Here is a 16,477-nt window from a genome sequence, read left to right on the forward strand (position 1 = left end):
GTGTTTTTATCTTCTGATATTAGTGGAAATTAATTTGCAGGTTTTAATCCCCTCTGTCATAATGCTTCTGTTTATATTCAGGAATCATCTCAATGACGTATGGCAATTTCAACGCATTGTTAATGTATAACTTACAAACCTGGAACTTTGTTTTATTAGTTCAGATAGTTTTTATTATTGGAGGGTTAATATAGTTAAAACTTGTATATTTCATTTAGTATTAACTGTTCAAGGTAGTGAACATACCTGGCCCTAGTCTAAGTCATACACATTTTCCACTCATAAAGGTCTTCATACATACATATACACACAGAGATTCATCTTCTTGTGGAAATTAGCCAAATGTCTTTTATTTGTTATTTATGGATTCAAAATGTAAGGTTCTGTAAGTCTACTTTCTTTTTTCTTTGTAAACAGTCACATTTTCTTCTGTTGTATAACTCTTAATGAAATATGGAACTCACAGATAAATTATCCCCCATTCTACCACAATGGCTTTTCAGTATGAATATTAGCACTGAGGCCTATTTCCTGTAATACGAAGTCTAGCCATTCAGAACATGTATTATATCGATATGATATATTGAGAACCTTTATGAAAATGTCAGTGTGTTTATAAGGTCTGATTAATTGGATTGGTAAGCATCCCCATACTAAATAAGTATTACCCTAAGTCTACTTTCTTTGAGTTAAAACATGATAATAATCTTGGAGGGAAAATATGTAGAACCAGTTGAGAAGCAAGCAGGGACATTTCTTAATATTCAATCTTTGGATTCCATTCATTCTCTCTCCCTCTGTCTTTCTTCTCACTCTTATTCTCGCTCTCAGGCTCTCTTTCTCATGGTAGTTGCTTGAGTCATGTTTGCTAACTGTATCTTTGTGAAATGTATAGTTGTTGTTTTTACAGTGTAACACTACACAGATTTAAGTGTTAAAAATTTTATCATAAACATGGTAATGACCCTATAAAATAACTTAAAATTGAAACATTCAGAGTGCTTCCTCAGTGTTGCCCATTTGCAAACTGAAGCCATTTGGCATTGTTTATGTATTTTAAGAATGCTGTTTATGTATTTTTTAATAGATAAAGAGTATCCATGTAATGAATGAGATTTAAACAGTGTTTTTAATGTCTAGAAATATTAATTTTAGGGGTATGCCGAAGTGCTGAGAACATGTTTGGGATTTCATGTAACCTGTTGTGTAAAAATTCAATGCCTGTAAAACTGATTATTCAGCATTATGCTAAATTATCTTTAATTAAAGAAGAAAAAGCCATTTTTCTCCAGTGTACTGGAATGTTTCTTTCTGATTTTGCCAAGGTTAGTCTTTTTTTTTTTTTTTTTTTTTAGTTTAATAGACATTTATTCCTTTAGTTGAACAGCCTCTACACAATCAAAATATATGACTTAGGATCTTTTCTTTTTTTGAGAAGAAATTTAGGTCTCAAGAACTTTTATGAACTTGCTATGAGTACTTCCTGGAAATCAGTTAACTAAGCCTTTTGAAACCCCTAGAGAAGATAGGAGAAAATTGGTTCAGAGAAGCAAGCATTTAAATTAAGTCAGCAAAGTCAGAATTTAGAATTGGACAATTCCTTGTCTACATTTCCCTTACACTCAAATTCACCCTGGAAAACAGTAGCCTAGTCTCCTGGAAGATGTGATGGAAACAGAAATGCAAAGTGGTGGTATACTTTCACTGAAAGTGGACACACAAGTGATGGTCCAACTTTGTGGAATGGTAAGGATTTTTAGGGTAGTTTGGCCAGGAACAAAAGAAATAACTGCAGAAAACACATATGGTTGGAAACCATGCACTTGTGTGAGTTTTTCTGTAGCCTATGGGAGTAGACACAGTAGGTAACCCAAGATGTTTTTAAAACCGAATAGACTAAGAATGATGTACTTATAGTCAACTACTCCCCCCACCCCCTCCCGCGATGTGACTGAAGGGTTTCATAATGATCACAAATTAGTGTTATTGTTACGTATTTTAAGGTTGACTTCTAAGCTCACACTTGAAAGGTATTTATCTAATGGCCACTGGCTCACCAGCTTCCCACCCTAGCATATTGATTGCTAGCTTACCAACTTTAAGGCTAATAATTTTATCTAACATTCAATTTCAAAACATACCAGTGTTAATACCACTACCACTAACCATTGAATGCCATGAAGCCATGGCACTGGACCAGGAGCTTTCACCTTTTATGTGAACTTAAAATGGTACTGTGGAGACCGAGGCAGTTTTCCTCAGGCTAACCCAGATTTGTCCCCATAATTTTCTAAATATAATCATGACATAGTTAAGATGTCCTCCTCCCACCCTACAATTTTTAAAGCAAAGCCCAATTTAAAAAGTCTGTACCTGCCAAACTGAAAAACCCAGCCACTTGAAAGTAAACCAGCAGAGCATTGCCATCACCCCAGTAAAGCTGCAGGTTTCATCACATGCACCAGACACATCTACAGAGCTGGTTTCAGTACTCCTCTTTTAAAGAATTTATTTTAAACCTATTATACTACACAGTATGTTTTATACACTGACATATAACGCCCTAATAAGATAAAGCAAAGACAAAAAAGTTTATCTTATTAGAAACAAGATACACCATCACTTAGTGTCTGCAAACATTATTGCACTTTAACTTTCTTAATTTGACATTCATGGAATAATCTGCAGACTAGTTTTAACAGAAAAATAACACTTATAAGCAGACATGACTGCCCTAAATAGTTTATTAGGTATGAATTTTACAAACTTTACTTATATTAGTGGTAACGGTGGAGCTGGAGAGTGTTGCACCTTCTCCAAGCTGCCCAGCGAGAACCACTAATCGTGTGGTGGAACTTACGGCCCTTTCAAAGGCCAGGGCTCTTTTGGCCTGCAGATGTCAGCCCACACATTTCCCTGTGCTTGTGGACTGGTTCGGTGATCCATGGGTGTCAGGATTTCTTCTGATAGTTTTATGGAATGGATCAATGAGGATAACCTCAAAAAATTTCTATGAGGAATCTTCACCAAGCCAGTAAGAACTGAGGACTGTTAGAGCCCCACAGTGGCGTCCAGCTCACTGCTCTGCAAGGGACTGAAGCGGTGAGCAAACTTTAGCTGGTTAACACCATGATGGGCCGGGCGCGGTGGCTCACGCTTGTAATCCCAGCACTTTGGGAGGCCGAGGCGGGCGGATCACGAGGTCAGGAGATCGAGACCACGGTGAAACCCCGTCTCTACTAAAAAAATACAAAAAAAATTAGCCGGTCGTGGTGGTGGGCGCCTGTAGTCCCAGCTACCCGGAGAGGCTGAGGCAGTAGAATGGCGTGAACCCGGGAGGCGGAAGCTTGCAGTGAGCCGAGATTGCGCCACTGAACTCCAGCCTGGGCGACAGAGCGAGATTCTGTCTCAAAAAAAAAAAAAAACCATGATGGACAGGGTTGCCATATGTTGCACTCTTAGGAACTGGGCGTTTTCGGTCACCACGGCGAATACGAATATATAACGTAATGTTTCTTGGCCTTGTAGCCCAGTCTGCGTGATTTATCAGGCCGGATGGGGCGGGGAGCCCTGTGGAGAGCAGAGCTGGTGGTACTGCCAGCAGCGGACCCTCAGAAGAAAGTGCATGATGACATCAGACTGCTTTCTCCATAGCTCCTGGATGTACTTGTATGCACCCATCTTGGCTTACTAGATGGCTGCCGCCAGACAGAAAGGTGCCAAGTTTAGCCTTTAGGTAGAATAATTAACATTCGTCTTTTTTCATGTTACCCTCTTTTCTCAGACTCACAGTCTGTAAAGAGTTGAATTGATGTTGTGGAAGAAAAAATTTGTCTCCTTTAGTGTTTGTCTTATTGGTCCTATACTTTAGTTTATTTCTTTTTTTAAATAATCATTTTCTTTAGTTTTTCGACCAGTATTTTTATTACCTAAAATTAATACAATATTACCTTTTTTGATAGCAGACTAAAAGCAGATGGAAGAAGTTGATGATGTTCTCAACTTTTAGATTTAGCTCTCCTTTGTATTTTGTTGCATGTTTATTTCTTAACTTATATCTGTCATTTGGATTTTGAAATGCTAAATATTTATCTTAGTGATTGTCATGCAAATATCAAAATGAGAAGAATACAACACATCTCTTTTGCCTCTGGCTTCCTATCCCCCCATTTCCTAAAGTCAAAATAACCTCATATGGATATGTAGTTTGAACACAATTAGAATTTAAATGATTTAGACCAGAGATCAGTAAACTTTTTCAGCAAAGGGCTAAACAATATATATATATTTAGGCTTTGTGGGCTAAGAGGCAAAATTGAAGGTATCCTGTAAACATAAATCTAACAAGAGAGAAAATATATGTCCACAGTTTTTGGACAAAATTCAAAGTATAATAATAATTATTGAGCACAATTTTTTGTAATTAAAATGCATGAATTTAAAAAATGGAATTCCTTTTGGGGAGCTAGCACTTTACTTGATTAGGGTTCTAAATTAATGTTCCTTGTAATCAGAATTGATTACAAACATTTATCTTTTAATGCTGATCTGTAATGAGATTTTAAACATTTCATCTTTGAAAACGTCTTCACACAGATAGGTATTGCCAAATTTGATTGCAATCTATGATCATGTTCATTGCTTGAAAGGCATTTATAAAATTCTGTTAGATTCTTTTCTTGATTTTTGTCTTTTAGTTATTATATTGCAGATTAATCACTTCCAATTGAAGTAGAAGCTCCTCAATTGTGCAGTTAAGTGAATTTGTGAATATGGAAATTTTCTGTGCACTTGCATTAAGGGCAGAAAAATACTGCTGGAACTGTAATTTGAGGTCAAAAAACATACTCCTTGAAATGTGTGTTGGAATGAATATCTTTAACTTTGACAGCATGGGAAGTATATAAAGCAGTTTGACATTACTTTGTGATTCAAGCAACATCAGTTGTTACTGAAATGACTTTACTGTTGGATGAATTTTGCATATAAGCACCATTTTGCCTTGTAATTTTAGGTTGAGCTCATTAAAATTTATTTTTATTTATTTGTTTTTTTGTTTTAGAGACAGGGTCTCACTCTGTGACCAGGCTTATATGCTGTGGCAGGATCATGGCTCACTGCAGCCTTTGGAACTCTTGGACTGAAGCAATCCTCTCGCTCAGCCCCCACCTAGTAGATAGGATTATAGGCATGAGCCCCTGTGCCCAGCTAAGGAACATGTTTATGTCTACTGCTGAAGCTAAAAGTGGTTTAGGATAAAAGTGGTTGAGGGGGTTCTTCTCAGTCAGAAAAATTGTCAGTATTGATCCCTAATGTGAAACATCACAATTAGACTTTACCACTGTTAAGACATCAAACTGCTGCCATGTGTTGGAATAATCAGGATATTCAGCATCTGTATCTGTCAAAAAAATCATACAACCAACAATGGACAAGTCCACAAGAGCAAGTGAGGTTCACTGTTGACACTTCTGGTTGAATACCACATTTTACATTCAGGTATTTTTACAAAGTATTTGCTGATGAGTAATGCAGTGAATAACTGTAGGCTTTAAATTTTCACAGACTTACATTTTCACAAGCTTTGTAGATTTGTCCAACTAAGCCTCTTTCTGCTCTCTGTTGTTAACTACCATGATATGTAACACATCTTAGCAGATTCCACATCAGGTTGTACTGAATGAGTGTTTTCTCAATTTTGTTGAAAATATTCTCATGTTCTATGCATAATTTTCATGGAGGCTAATTCTTAAGTCATTTCACATTGAGCATTGACTCCTCAAATAAACGACTGAGCAGTATCTCTGACATCTGGGGACTCATGAAGAGCCAAGCAAAAGCACTTGGACCCATTTGCCTTATCTCTTCACTGGACATATTGATGATATTCCTTGTGTCTTCAACAGTTTGAACAGCTGTTCTTGCTGAAAGTGTAATAGTTTTAAGCAAGTTTATTTTCTCTGGACACATTTCTTTGGCTGCAGTCAAATACTAATTAAGTCATCTTTGGTAAATGGCTTTCATTGGTTGGTTGACAAATACATCACTCAGAAACTCATTTTTATTTTTTTATTTTTGTGAAGAAATTCTGCTGTGATGAGATATTCCATTTTAAATGTTCTATTTTTTTGGACTATTGCTTTCCTGTGAGTTGGAAATACTGTAAAGAGTGTTCAGTCAAGTATATACTGTTTTTAAAAATCAGCATATATGCTATTTTTCCAGCAAAGCTGTAGTGCCATTGTATAATAAGCACAATGAATTGCCATTTAATTTGATAAAATAGTCCACACTTCACTGTGCCTTAAAAATGACAGTTGAAGGCTCCTTTTCTATTCCTTTCTCATTTTGATATGATTCTTATACACTGGTATTAAAAATTAAATGTCACATTACAGCAATTCATAAGGCCCTTGAAACTGCGTTTAGTTATGCTATGTTACTGTGATTTTTCTTGTGCCCTGAGCAGCAATGCAAACTAATGAGAGTGCCATGCGTGATTTCTGTTGCAACTCCTCAGCTGTTGTTAATCGCATTAAAGCAGCCATAGAAATACATAAAAGAATGAGTGTGGCTGTTTCCCAACAAAACTTTATATAGTGACACTAAAATATCAATTTCAGTAATTTTCATGTTTCACGAAATATTCTTTTTATTTTTTCCCAGACATTTAAGAATGTAAAAACTGGTTTAACTCATGTGCTGTACAAAAACAGGAAATAGGCTGGATTTGGCCTATGGGCCATAGTTTGCTGATCCCTGATTTGTACTTTCGGCTTAATAGAATAAGCTAGCGCACTTTTAAATTCTCCATTGGCCTCTAAGTATTACTAATAAAAATTTGGTGAAAACTATCCATAAATTGAATATAGGTTATTTTTTTATTTTATGCAGGCAGATATAAAACCATTTATTGTGAGAAAGTAATTCCTAGAAGAATCTTCATTTGTACTGTCACTTTATGTGAACTAGAATAAAACAAAAGTCTTTCTTATATGCAGTGGTATTTCAAGCCTCTAGGACTTCCTCTATGCCACTTCCTCCTTCCTAGATGTAAGTTGTGCTTATTGAGCTTAGATTCTATTAGGAAGGATTGCAAGTAAATAAATAAACATAGATTATGTGGAACTATTGGGTAGCTTATATAATCAGTAGGAACTCTGGGAAACCAGGTTGTGAAAATTGACAGGAAAAGAAGACTGGTCAGCTAGTGTTACTGCCTGTGTATACCATGGTATCAGTATAGGTAGTATGCAGGCACTGACCACCATCACCTCTGATATTGCTGCCACTGGACTTAAGCTCTGTTGCCACTATCACCGAGAATAATCTTTTTATTCTTGTCTTTAATTAACTCTTTATTCAAATTTCCTAGTATAATTCATGTCATCCTATATTTGGAATACTTTGGATTCAAAGTTCACCGAATTTGGAATGGTATTCAGATTCTGGGTAGCTTAAAAAGCATAACAAATACACCCAAGAAGAAGGCTGTAGTGAGCGAGCATGACAGTGGAATAAAATGAGAGAAGAATTCCTTGAGCAATTCTTGTTTTCCTTTGATTCTATCTTATAGGTCCCTGTATTAACTTCTGAAATATTTTTCATATCACATATTTACTAATTAATTAAACTATTAGTAACTAATGATTAGGTACTAATTGTATATTTGTGCAATGGTTTTTATACCTGTCTTTAAGCTCCACGTGACCTAGTCTATGTTGTTCATAATTGTATCCATAATACCTATCACAGAATCTGGCCCAGAGATAGTGTTCAGTAGTAGTTGTTGAATGAATAAATAATGTTTATGTGTGTGTGTGTGGTGGGGGGCAAATCATGATGGCTCTGGTGAAAAGGAATTGAAGGGTTTTGAGCTCAAGAATGAAGTGATTCCTTTTTTTTTTTTTTTTTTTTTTTTTTGAGACAGAGTCTTGCTCTGTTTCCCAGGCTGGAGTGCAGTGGCATGATCTTGGCTCACTGCAACCTCTGCCTCCTGGATTCAAGCAATTCTCCTGACTCAGCCTCCTGAGTAGCTGGGACTACAGGTGCATGCCACCACGCCCTGCCAATTTTTTGTATTTTAGTAGAGACAGGGTTTCACCCTTTTGCCCAGCCTGGTCGCAAACTCCTGAGCTCAGGCAATCCACCCACCTTGGCCTCCCAAAGTGCTGGGATTACAGGCGTGAGCCACCGCGCCTGGCCCGAAGTGATTCATTTTTATAAGATTAGACTGGATGTTTTGGGATAGGTGGATGAGTGTGAAACAATGGCGAAAGTGGGGAAAATAGCTATGACAGAATTAAGAAAGACTAGGTTGGAGGTCATAGCAATTGAATTAGGATGGTGTCAGTTGATATAAATATAGATAGTTTTTGTGATTACTTAAGAGGTAGAATCAGTAGGACTAACTGATAGATTGTAGGGGGAAAGAGAAGAAAGTGAAGTGGTTGATTCCCAGGTTTTTGGCTTGAGCAGAAGGATGAATGATATGATCCTTTTCTGAAATAGGAAATACTGAAAAGGATCAGTTTTGAAGGAGGAACTCAAGAATTTAGTTTTGGATCTATTGAGCATAAGCTTTTTTTTTTTTTTTTTTTTTTAGATATCCAAATAGAGATGTCAAATAGACAACAGGGTAAATGAATCTGGAGCTTATGAATGATATGCATTTTTCGCACATATACGTATAGGTTGCTATTAATGTTGTGTGTGAGGGTGAGATGGATTAAGAAGAAAGCATAGCACAAGACCAGGGCCCAGGACTGATCCTTGGGGAGCTCTTACCTTTGGTGGCTAGAGAGAAGAGCATGGAGCTACAAGAGACTTGAAGAGCCATTTTTTTGAGAAAATGTAGAAAACCTGAACGATATAATATTATAGAAGACAAGTGAGGAAAGGCTATGAAGTATTGAACATTAGTTCAGCATGGGCTTATCAACATGAATATGAATGTTAGACAGTATCAGATGGTTCTAAGAATTGTATAAAGAGAAAGATGATAAAGTAGACTTTGGATTTGGTAACATGGGGGAACCACTGATGACTTTAGCCAAGAGTAATTTTTGGATGTAGTGGGAGGTAGGAAAGGGGAGATAGAGTATGTGTATAGTTCTCTCTTTCAAAAAGTCGAACTGAAGGGAAGCCTATGAGTAACATGGTAGCTGAGGAAACTGGTTCCAGGCCAGAATTCTATGTGTGACCAATCAGACATACCCATTGGCAATTACAGAGTTTTGCCTGGCAGGCCTCATGGAAGAAAGCTGCCCTCCTCATACTGGTACACGTACTTGGTACACAGCCAGTGCTTTGCAGTTTTCTGGAGGGAGATGCAGCCATACCCACCTCCCCACTCCCAGCCCTGTCTGTGCTTATCAGAGAGCTTCATGTGATAACAAAGCAAGTTTACCTAAGCAAATAATTAACTTGGGAAATGGATATATACATAGAAGCCACATAAAATAATTACTGACAATCAAGTGCCAGACTATCGGGAGTTTTCTATAAGGGCAATGCATTTGACCTTGATATCCACAGATTTAATATTCTGTCTATTCAGAGTAAGGTGGCCTGTTGTATGTGACAATTTGTAACTTTTGTGTGGCATGACTTAAAGCCTATGTTCTGAGAGGATGCTGTGAAGGAGTCATGTAACTTAGCCAGTGAATACAGCCTGCTAACTGCCCAGCACTGTATCTCACAGTGGCTTTGTTTTCTTCTGATGTTAATGTATTAGACAATCCTCATCAAAGGTCTGTGTAGTAATGGTGATGTTGACAATAATTAGTAATATTTGCTAAATGCAGTATGCTGAGCACTTTACATGCATTATTGCATTTTCAACTTGGGACATTTGCAAAGATCCTAGCGCTTACCCATTAAATGTCAGGAAGGACTGTAAGTTTAGAGATTAAGAAATTATTATGAACATAGTCATGGTAGGAGTTTAATTGGTTGTTGTAAAATAAATATAAGAATTTCCAGATTTTGAGAAGAAGAGAATATTGTTTTAGGCAGATGAATGGATGAGCAAAATTATGGAGGTGATAATGAACTGGTTTGAGAAGAGTTACATATTGGCAGAAAATTGTTAGCTAGGTAAGGTAGATTATAAAGCAGGCAATGACATGAACTTGGGATATGAAGACATTGATGTCAGGGAGAAGGTATTGGAGGACTTTTGGTGGTTAGTGATAGGAGCCAAAACTAACATAGACAAAGTGGGGATACATTATTGAAGAGTTCACCATTTCTGTTTGCCTCGTGCATTGCGAACATAACTGTTCATTATCTCTATTTCACATTCTCCATGTCTAAATTGAATTCATCTATAGCTTGGATAATCACATACCAAAATTGGGAAGATTCTATTTGTATTAAATTCTGTAGATGTTAATAAGGGTCAACAAAAATGTAGACAAGATTTTTAAAGTGAACACTAGAGGTAAAAGTCATGTACATAAATAATTTATGATTATAGATAACAGGAAAAATGTGAGCTGAATGTAGACCCAGAATAATATACTACTCAATAAAGCTGCTGTGAGGATTTTTTTAAAAATACTTTTTAAATTGGACTAATAATTTTTTTTTCATGGAAGACACTTTAGAAAACATATAAACAATTAGAATGAACAAAAAAAGCACTCATAATCCCACTGTCAAATACTGTTTACTTTTTACTTTATATCTTTTTAGATAAACGCACATGTACCACACTGTACTCATGGATGTATAAAACTTACCCTCTTACATTTTGTAACATGATTTAAAAAAAAAAAACTTACTATAGCACAAGACCATTTTGTGAAAATACATAACTATGTCACAATTTTTAATGGTGATATTGTTTTCTGTTGTATGGTTATATTTTATTTGACAGTTTGCCATTATTGGGCATCTAGTTCTCAGTTTTTTTGTATTAAATAAAATGGAGTGATTAATATTTTGTGAATGTATCATTGGGATAAACTTAGAGAAGTAGACTGTGAGGCAAAGGCTTTACGTGTATTATTGAGAATGTTGATACGTTCTAACAATTGCCCTCCAGAAAACCTGTGTTATTTTCTGCTTCCACTGGTAGTGCATGAAGATACCTGATTCTCAGCACCTTTGCCAACAATGGAAACATTATCATTTGTTTTCACCTTTGCTTGTTTGCTAGGTGAAAAATGGCATTTCCTTTTATTTTATGGATCTTTACTGTGCACTATAAAATTTTCCTAACTGTTTAAATGTGTTAGCTATTTATACAGTATTTGTTTTGTGAATATTGTAAGAATTGAATGAGAATGTAAGTGTAAATGACCAGGTTCAGCTAGTGTTTATTTTTACTTAAATCCTCATTGCTTTGCTGCCTCCTCCCTAATCATGTTTCCAATTAAGGAGTAAAGGAATGTTGTAAAATCTTGTTTTATTCTTGAGGTTATTGTTTTTTAGAGTTGACAGTTATAAATTCTCCCTTGACTAAAGTTTGGGAATTGAATTCAGGTTTCTAGCTGAGCGGCGTAGTGTGATCTGCTGAATCTCTCTGATCCTCATTTATCTCATCTATGAAATAGGTATAATAATTACATCTCTTTATGATAAAATCATAAATGTTAAATGAGCAGATTATGTAAAGCACTTGTTACAGCGCCTGGCAAACTCTGTTCGGTATTTCCTCACAGGTGGAGTCTCTGAGAAGGTCAGTTCACTTAGACAAATACCATGAAAATTTAAGTGCTGGAAAGTGCAAAGAGGTCTTTAGGAAATGGCAAATCTTTTGACTTGAGCAAGAATCTTGAATTCTAGGCCGAGGAGTTTGATTCATTAAACAAGGAAAGACTTCATTATTATTTCCAAGCACTATTAGATGCTTACCTGATTAAAATTACACCTTAGTTTTCAGTTTCCTGTTGAGTTAAATAGGAGAACAGAAGTTAAACAGAAAACAACAGAAGAAAGAGAAAATCATCAAAAGACTTGAATAATTGAAAACTTGGATAATCAATTTCTGAGTTATTCAAACTTTGCTGTTTTCAGGAAAAATATACACATGTTGCACTTTTCCCTCAATTTTTTTTTTTTTTTTTCCCAGATGGAGTCTTGCTCTGTCACCCAGGCTGGAGTGCAGTGGCACGATCTCAGCTCACTATAATCTCTGCCTCCTGGGTTCAAGTGATTCTCCTGCCTCAGCCTTCCAAGTAGCTGGGACTATAGTTGCGTGCCACCACACTCAGCCAATTTTTTGTATTTTTATTAGAGACGGGTTTTCACTGTGTTAGCCAGGATGGTCTCCATCTCCTGACCTCGTGATCCACTCGTCTCAGCCTCCCAAAGTGCTGGGATTACAGGCGTGAGCCACTGAGCCTAGCCTTTTCCCTCAGTTTTAACAGCTAAAGACTTAATAGGATATATTTATGACCTTCTCTTTGGGATTGTTGACTGTGTTACATATGGGAATATATTGCTTTTAAGAAATTATTGGGACATAATTTTATAGTAGAATTTTTGGAAGTAGAAATGGTATTTTAAAATTACATTTAAATTTAGATTATTTATAATTGTAATGTGAATTTAATTGATATTTAAATATTTGTATTTATATAGAAGTAATAGAACGCATGAATTTATTTATGATTAAATAGCGGAGATGAAATACGCTAGGTTTATTTCCCCTTATAAAAATTATTTAACCCCATTTCTCCAAGTGAAATAAACATTACATAAAATCATCAATGATTTTTTAAATCTAATGATTATTCTTTTCTTATACCCCAGTTTTATTTATAAGGATAAATCAGAAAGAACCTAAATGTCCAAAAATAAGGGGTAAGTTAGCTTATTGTACATCTGTATGCAGAACAGTATGCGAACATTGAAATATTATATGGAAGTATATTATTGACACCCAGAAGCTATTTATAATATATAGTAAAGTAGTGAAAAAATTTAAGCTATATGACAAATCAACCATGGTCCCATTTTTATAAGAAAAATAATTGTATTTGTGTGTATTCATAAGAATGTCTGGAGGAAAAAACGAGGACATATTGAAGCTATTATCTTTGGCTAGTGGGATTTCAGGTGACTTTTATTTTTTCTTCATTAGAACCAGATGTGATTTTGAATTTTTCTACAATAAACATTTATTATTTGCAGGGTCACTTGTAGCCCATATGGCACCTTTGTGCATATTATACAAGATGTCCCTTTTTCCTGTGGATGCATACCAGGATATACTGTTTGGCCAGGGCACATAGCTTTTAGCTTCCACTTGCCCCCTTGATTTTTTTGTTTTTTCATAATGAACAACATGCACAACTGTATGTGATGGACCTAAAAACTTACATTATAAAAATTATTTTAAATTAATTAAAGTTTTATGACCTTTTAGTACATCTTCTCTGGGCAGGGTACTCTCCATACTTGAACACTGCCAGGTCATGCTGGACTTTTGAGCTCACTCTTCCTGCCTCCTCTTTTCTACGTACTCAGTCTACGCAAATACAATGAATCCTTCAGGATCTAGCTAAAATTACCCTTCTCTTTGAAATCTTTTCCAACCACTCTAACACATCTGGTCATTTTTCCTTTTTATGAACTTTCCTTGAACAAGGTCAAGAGCATGGGTTGAAGTGGGGGGTGATGGTGAATAGCTTGCATCTCACCTGCTAACTCCAGACAACTGGCCATGACTCCTTACTAAAATGTGTTGAGTTGCACCTGGCCTAAGTTGGAAAGACAGTTGTCATTGATTATGAATGTTTGTCCTGCGTGTGAGAAGTACCAGATAGGTAGCATGTATCACATGCCCTTTCCCTGCCTGGATTGGACATTAACTATTTTATATACCATCTTCCCCCGGTATCTGTGAGATATTGATTCCAGGACCTACTGCACATACCAAAGTCTATGGATTCTTAAGTCCCTCATATAAAATGGCATAGTATTTGTCTATAATTTATGTATTATATCTAGATTGCTTATAATACCTACTACAACTTAAATGTTATGTGAGTGGTTGTTATACTGTATTGTTTAGGGAATAATGTCAAGAATAAAAACTCTGCACATGTTCAATATAGATGCACGTTCCCCGCCCCCGCCACCCCCCCAAATATTTTTGATCTGTGGTTGGTTGACTTCATTGTTGTGGATTCACAGATAGGGAGGGCTGACTGTACTAGCCTTGGTTTGACAACACAGTTTTTAACATGTAAGGCATAGGTACCATCTTTTTTATTGCTTTTTTTCTGTTGATGATGTTTATGTTGTTATTGTTTTTATTATCCCCTCAGAATTTATCATGGAGCTAAGGGAGCTCAGTAAATAACATTGCTGTTGTACTTTCACCTTGACATTTCAAGTCTGTTTCTGCTATAATTTCTCTTGTGTCTAAAATAACCTCTTTTATTGGTTCTTTTACATCAGATCTACTGATGACAAATTTTTAGTTTTCCTTTGTTTGCAACTGTTATCTAGAGCATGACTTCAGAAATACTGAAATCTCTTCTCTTTCCCCTGTAGACCCTTTCTGTGAACTCTGTTTACTTGACTGGTTTTAAGTGGCATAACTGATCCATACTAACTTAAGTGTTCAGCTTCCCGTTGGAATAAGCCAAGTGTGTATCATAAGTCCTTGGCTGTTTAATATATTTAATTTAAACTTGTCTTGACATAGTGGATGCTCACTAATATTTGTCTATAAAACTAAAGGATCTTAAAAAGAAAACAAAACACTTAAATGTTGTTACTATGGTAGACTTATCTGTGCAAATGATTTATAAGTTCTAGAGCTTTATTTATTACCGATAATAATCAGTCAGATCGAAAACTACTTGTAAAATGCAAACATCTGAAAACCATCATTCTGAACTATAGTAACATAAGAATATTCATTTAGAGCCACTAATTTGCAAGGTGTTCACCAATCAAGAGAAAAGTGCTAAGAATTCTAACCAAACCTGAGAAGCAGAAACTGAGAATTTCAGGAAGATCTTTGTAGATCAGAGTACTGACATTAAGCATTTTTTAAAATTGAATTAAAATACAAAAATAGAAATTATTTTTGCTTGCTTTTCCCAACAGTGTACCTTCTTGCTAATAGAACATAAGAATGTGCTTATATCAGGATATCTGTAGTGTTCTATTGGATACTAGCCAAAATTTATCTATCTGTCTATCCATCCATCCATCCATCTATCCATCCATCCATCCATCCAAGATTTGATGTTTGAAAATGAGACTGACTTTCATTTATAGGTATTACAGTTGAAATGGATTTCAAGGCAATTAAAAAAGATAAAACTTATATAAAGATTTTATTTTGGAAGTGGAGTGTAGTCAATTGGTCCATTATTAGGCTGTTGTATTGAACCAGTATTTACTGAGTGACTTCTATATTATATGCTGATTATCTTGTTAATCTGTGATTTTGAATGTAAGGTGAGAAAAATTTGAGAAATATATAACTGAACAAAGACCATTAGTAAATAGTAGAGCTGAAATTAGAACTCAGCTTTTTTTGTTTTGTTTTGTTTTGTTTTGTTTTGTTTTGAGATGGAGTCTTGCTTTGTCGCCCAGGCTGGAGTGCAGTGGCGTGATCTCGGCCCACTGCAAGCTCCGCCTCCCAGGTTCACGCCATTCTCCTGCCTCAGCCTCCTGAGTACCTGGGACTACAGGCGCCCACCACCACGCCCGGGTAATTTTCTGTGTTTTTTTTAGTAGAGATGGGGTTTCACCGTGTTAGCCAGGATGGTCTCCATCTCCTGACCTCGTGATCTGCCCACCTCGGCCTCCCAAAGTGCTGAGATTACAGGCGTGAGCCACCACGCCTGGCAGAACTCAGCTTTTTCTTAGATTTATATTTTGCCATTCCTTTTATTCATCAATAACATTTGATACGTAAGAAAATCTAATGCATGATAAACAAAAATGTTTTCATTATTGTTTGAGATGGAAAATGTAGATTTGTAATAATGTATGTAGTCAGGCTTTTATAAGCCTTCAGTGACATCATGTAAAAATCCAACTCCTGTAGGTTTTGCTTTATGAAAGAAAAAAATACAAAATTAACTATGATCTTGGCTCTCATATCCATAGAAAACTGCAGCATACTAATCTTTTAAAATAATATGTTTAGTTCATGACAAAAAAATCTACTGTACCTTTTTATTTTGGCCAGGTGCAGTGGCTCACACCTGTAATTCCAGTTCTTTGGGTGGCTGATGTGGGAGGGCCACTTGAGGCTAGAAGTTCAAGACCAGCCTGGACAACATAGCGAGACCCTACCTATCTCTACAAAAAATAAGAAAAAAATTAGCTGAGTGTGGTGGCACATGCCTGTGGTCATAGCTACTTGGGAGCCTGAGGATGGAGGGCCACTTGGGCCCAGGAGTTAGAGTCTAACTAGATGTTGCTACTGCATTGCAGCCTGGGTGACAGAATATCTCTTAAAAAATTATTTTTAATAGTTAACTCCATTTTTCATAAT

General features: G+C 36.1%; 1 protein-coding gene and 1 pseudogene across 1 annotated transcript in view; one reads left to right on the forward strand and one right to left on the reverse strand.

Annotated features, from left to right (window-relative positions):
- The window catches only part of RSRC1 (arginine and serine rich coiled-coil 1), a 365,746-nt gene that overhangs the window by 179,131 nt on the left and 170,138 nt on the right, over window positions 1-16,477 (forward strand). The window lies entirely within an intron of this gene.
- On the reverse strand, window positions 2,773-3,681 carry LOC115837281 (annotated as a pseudogene).

Source organism: Nomascus leucogenys, chromosome 11, assembly GCF_006542625.1.
Source record: "Nomascus leucogenys isolate Asia chromosome 11, Asia_NLE_v1, whole genome shotgun sequence".
Lineage (NCBI taxonomy): Eukaryota > Metazoa > Chordata > Mammalia > Primates > Hylobatidae > Nomascus > Nomascus leucogenys.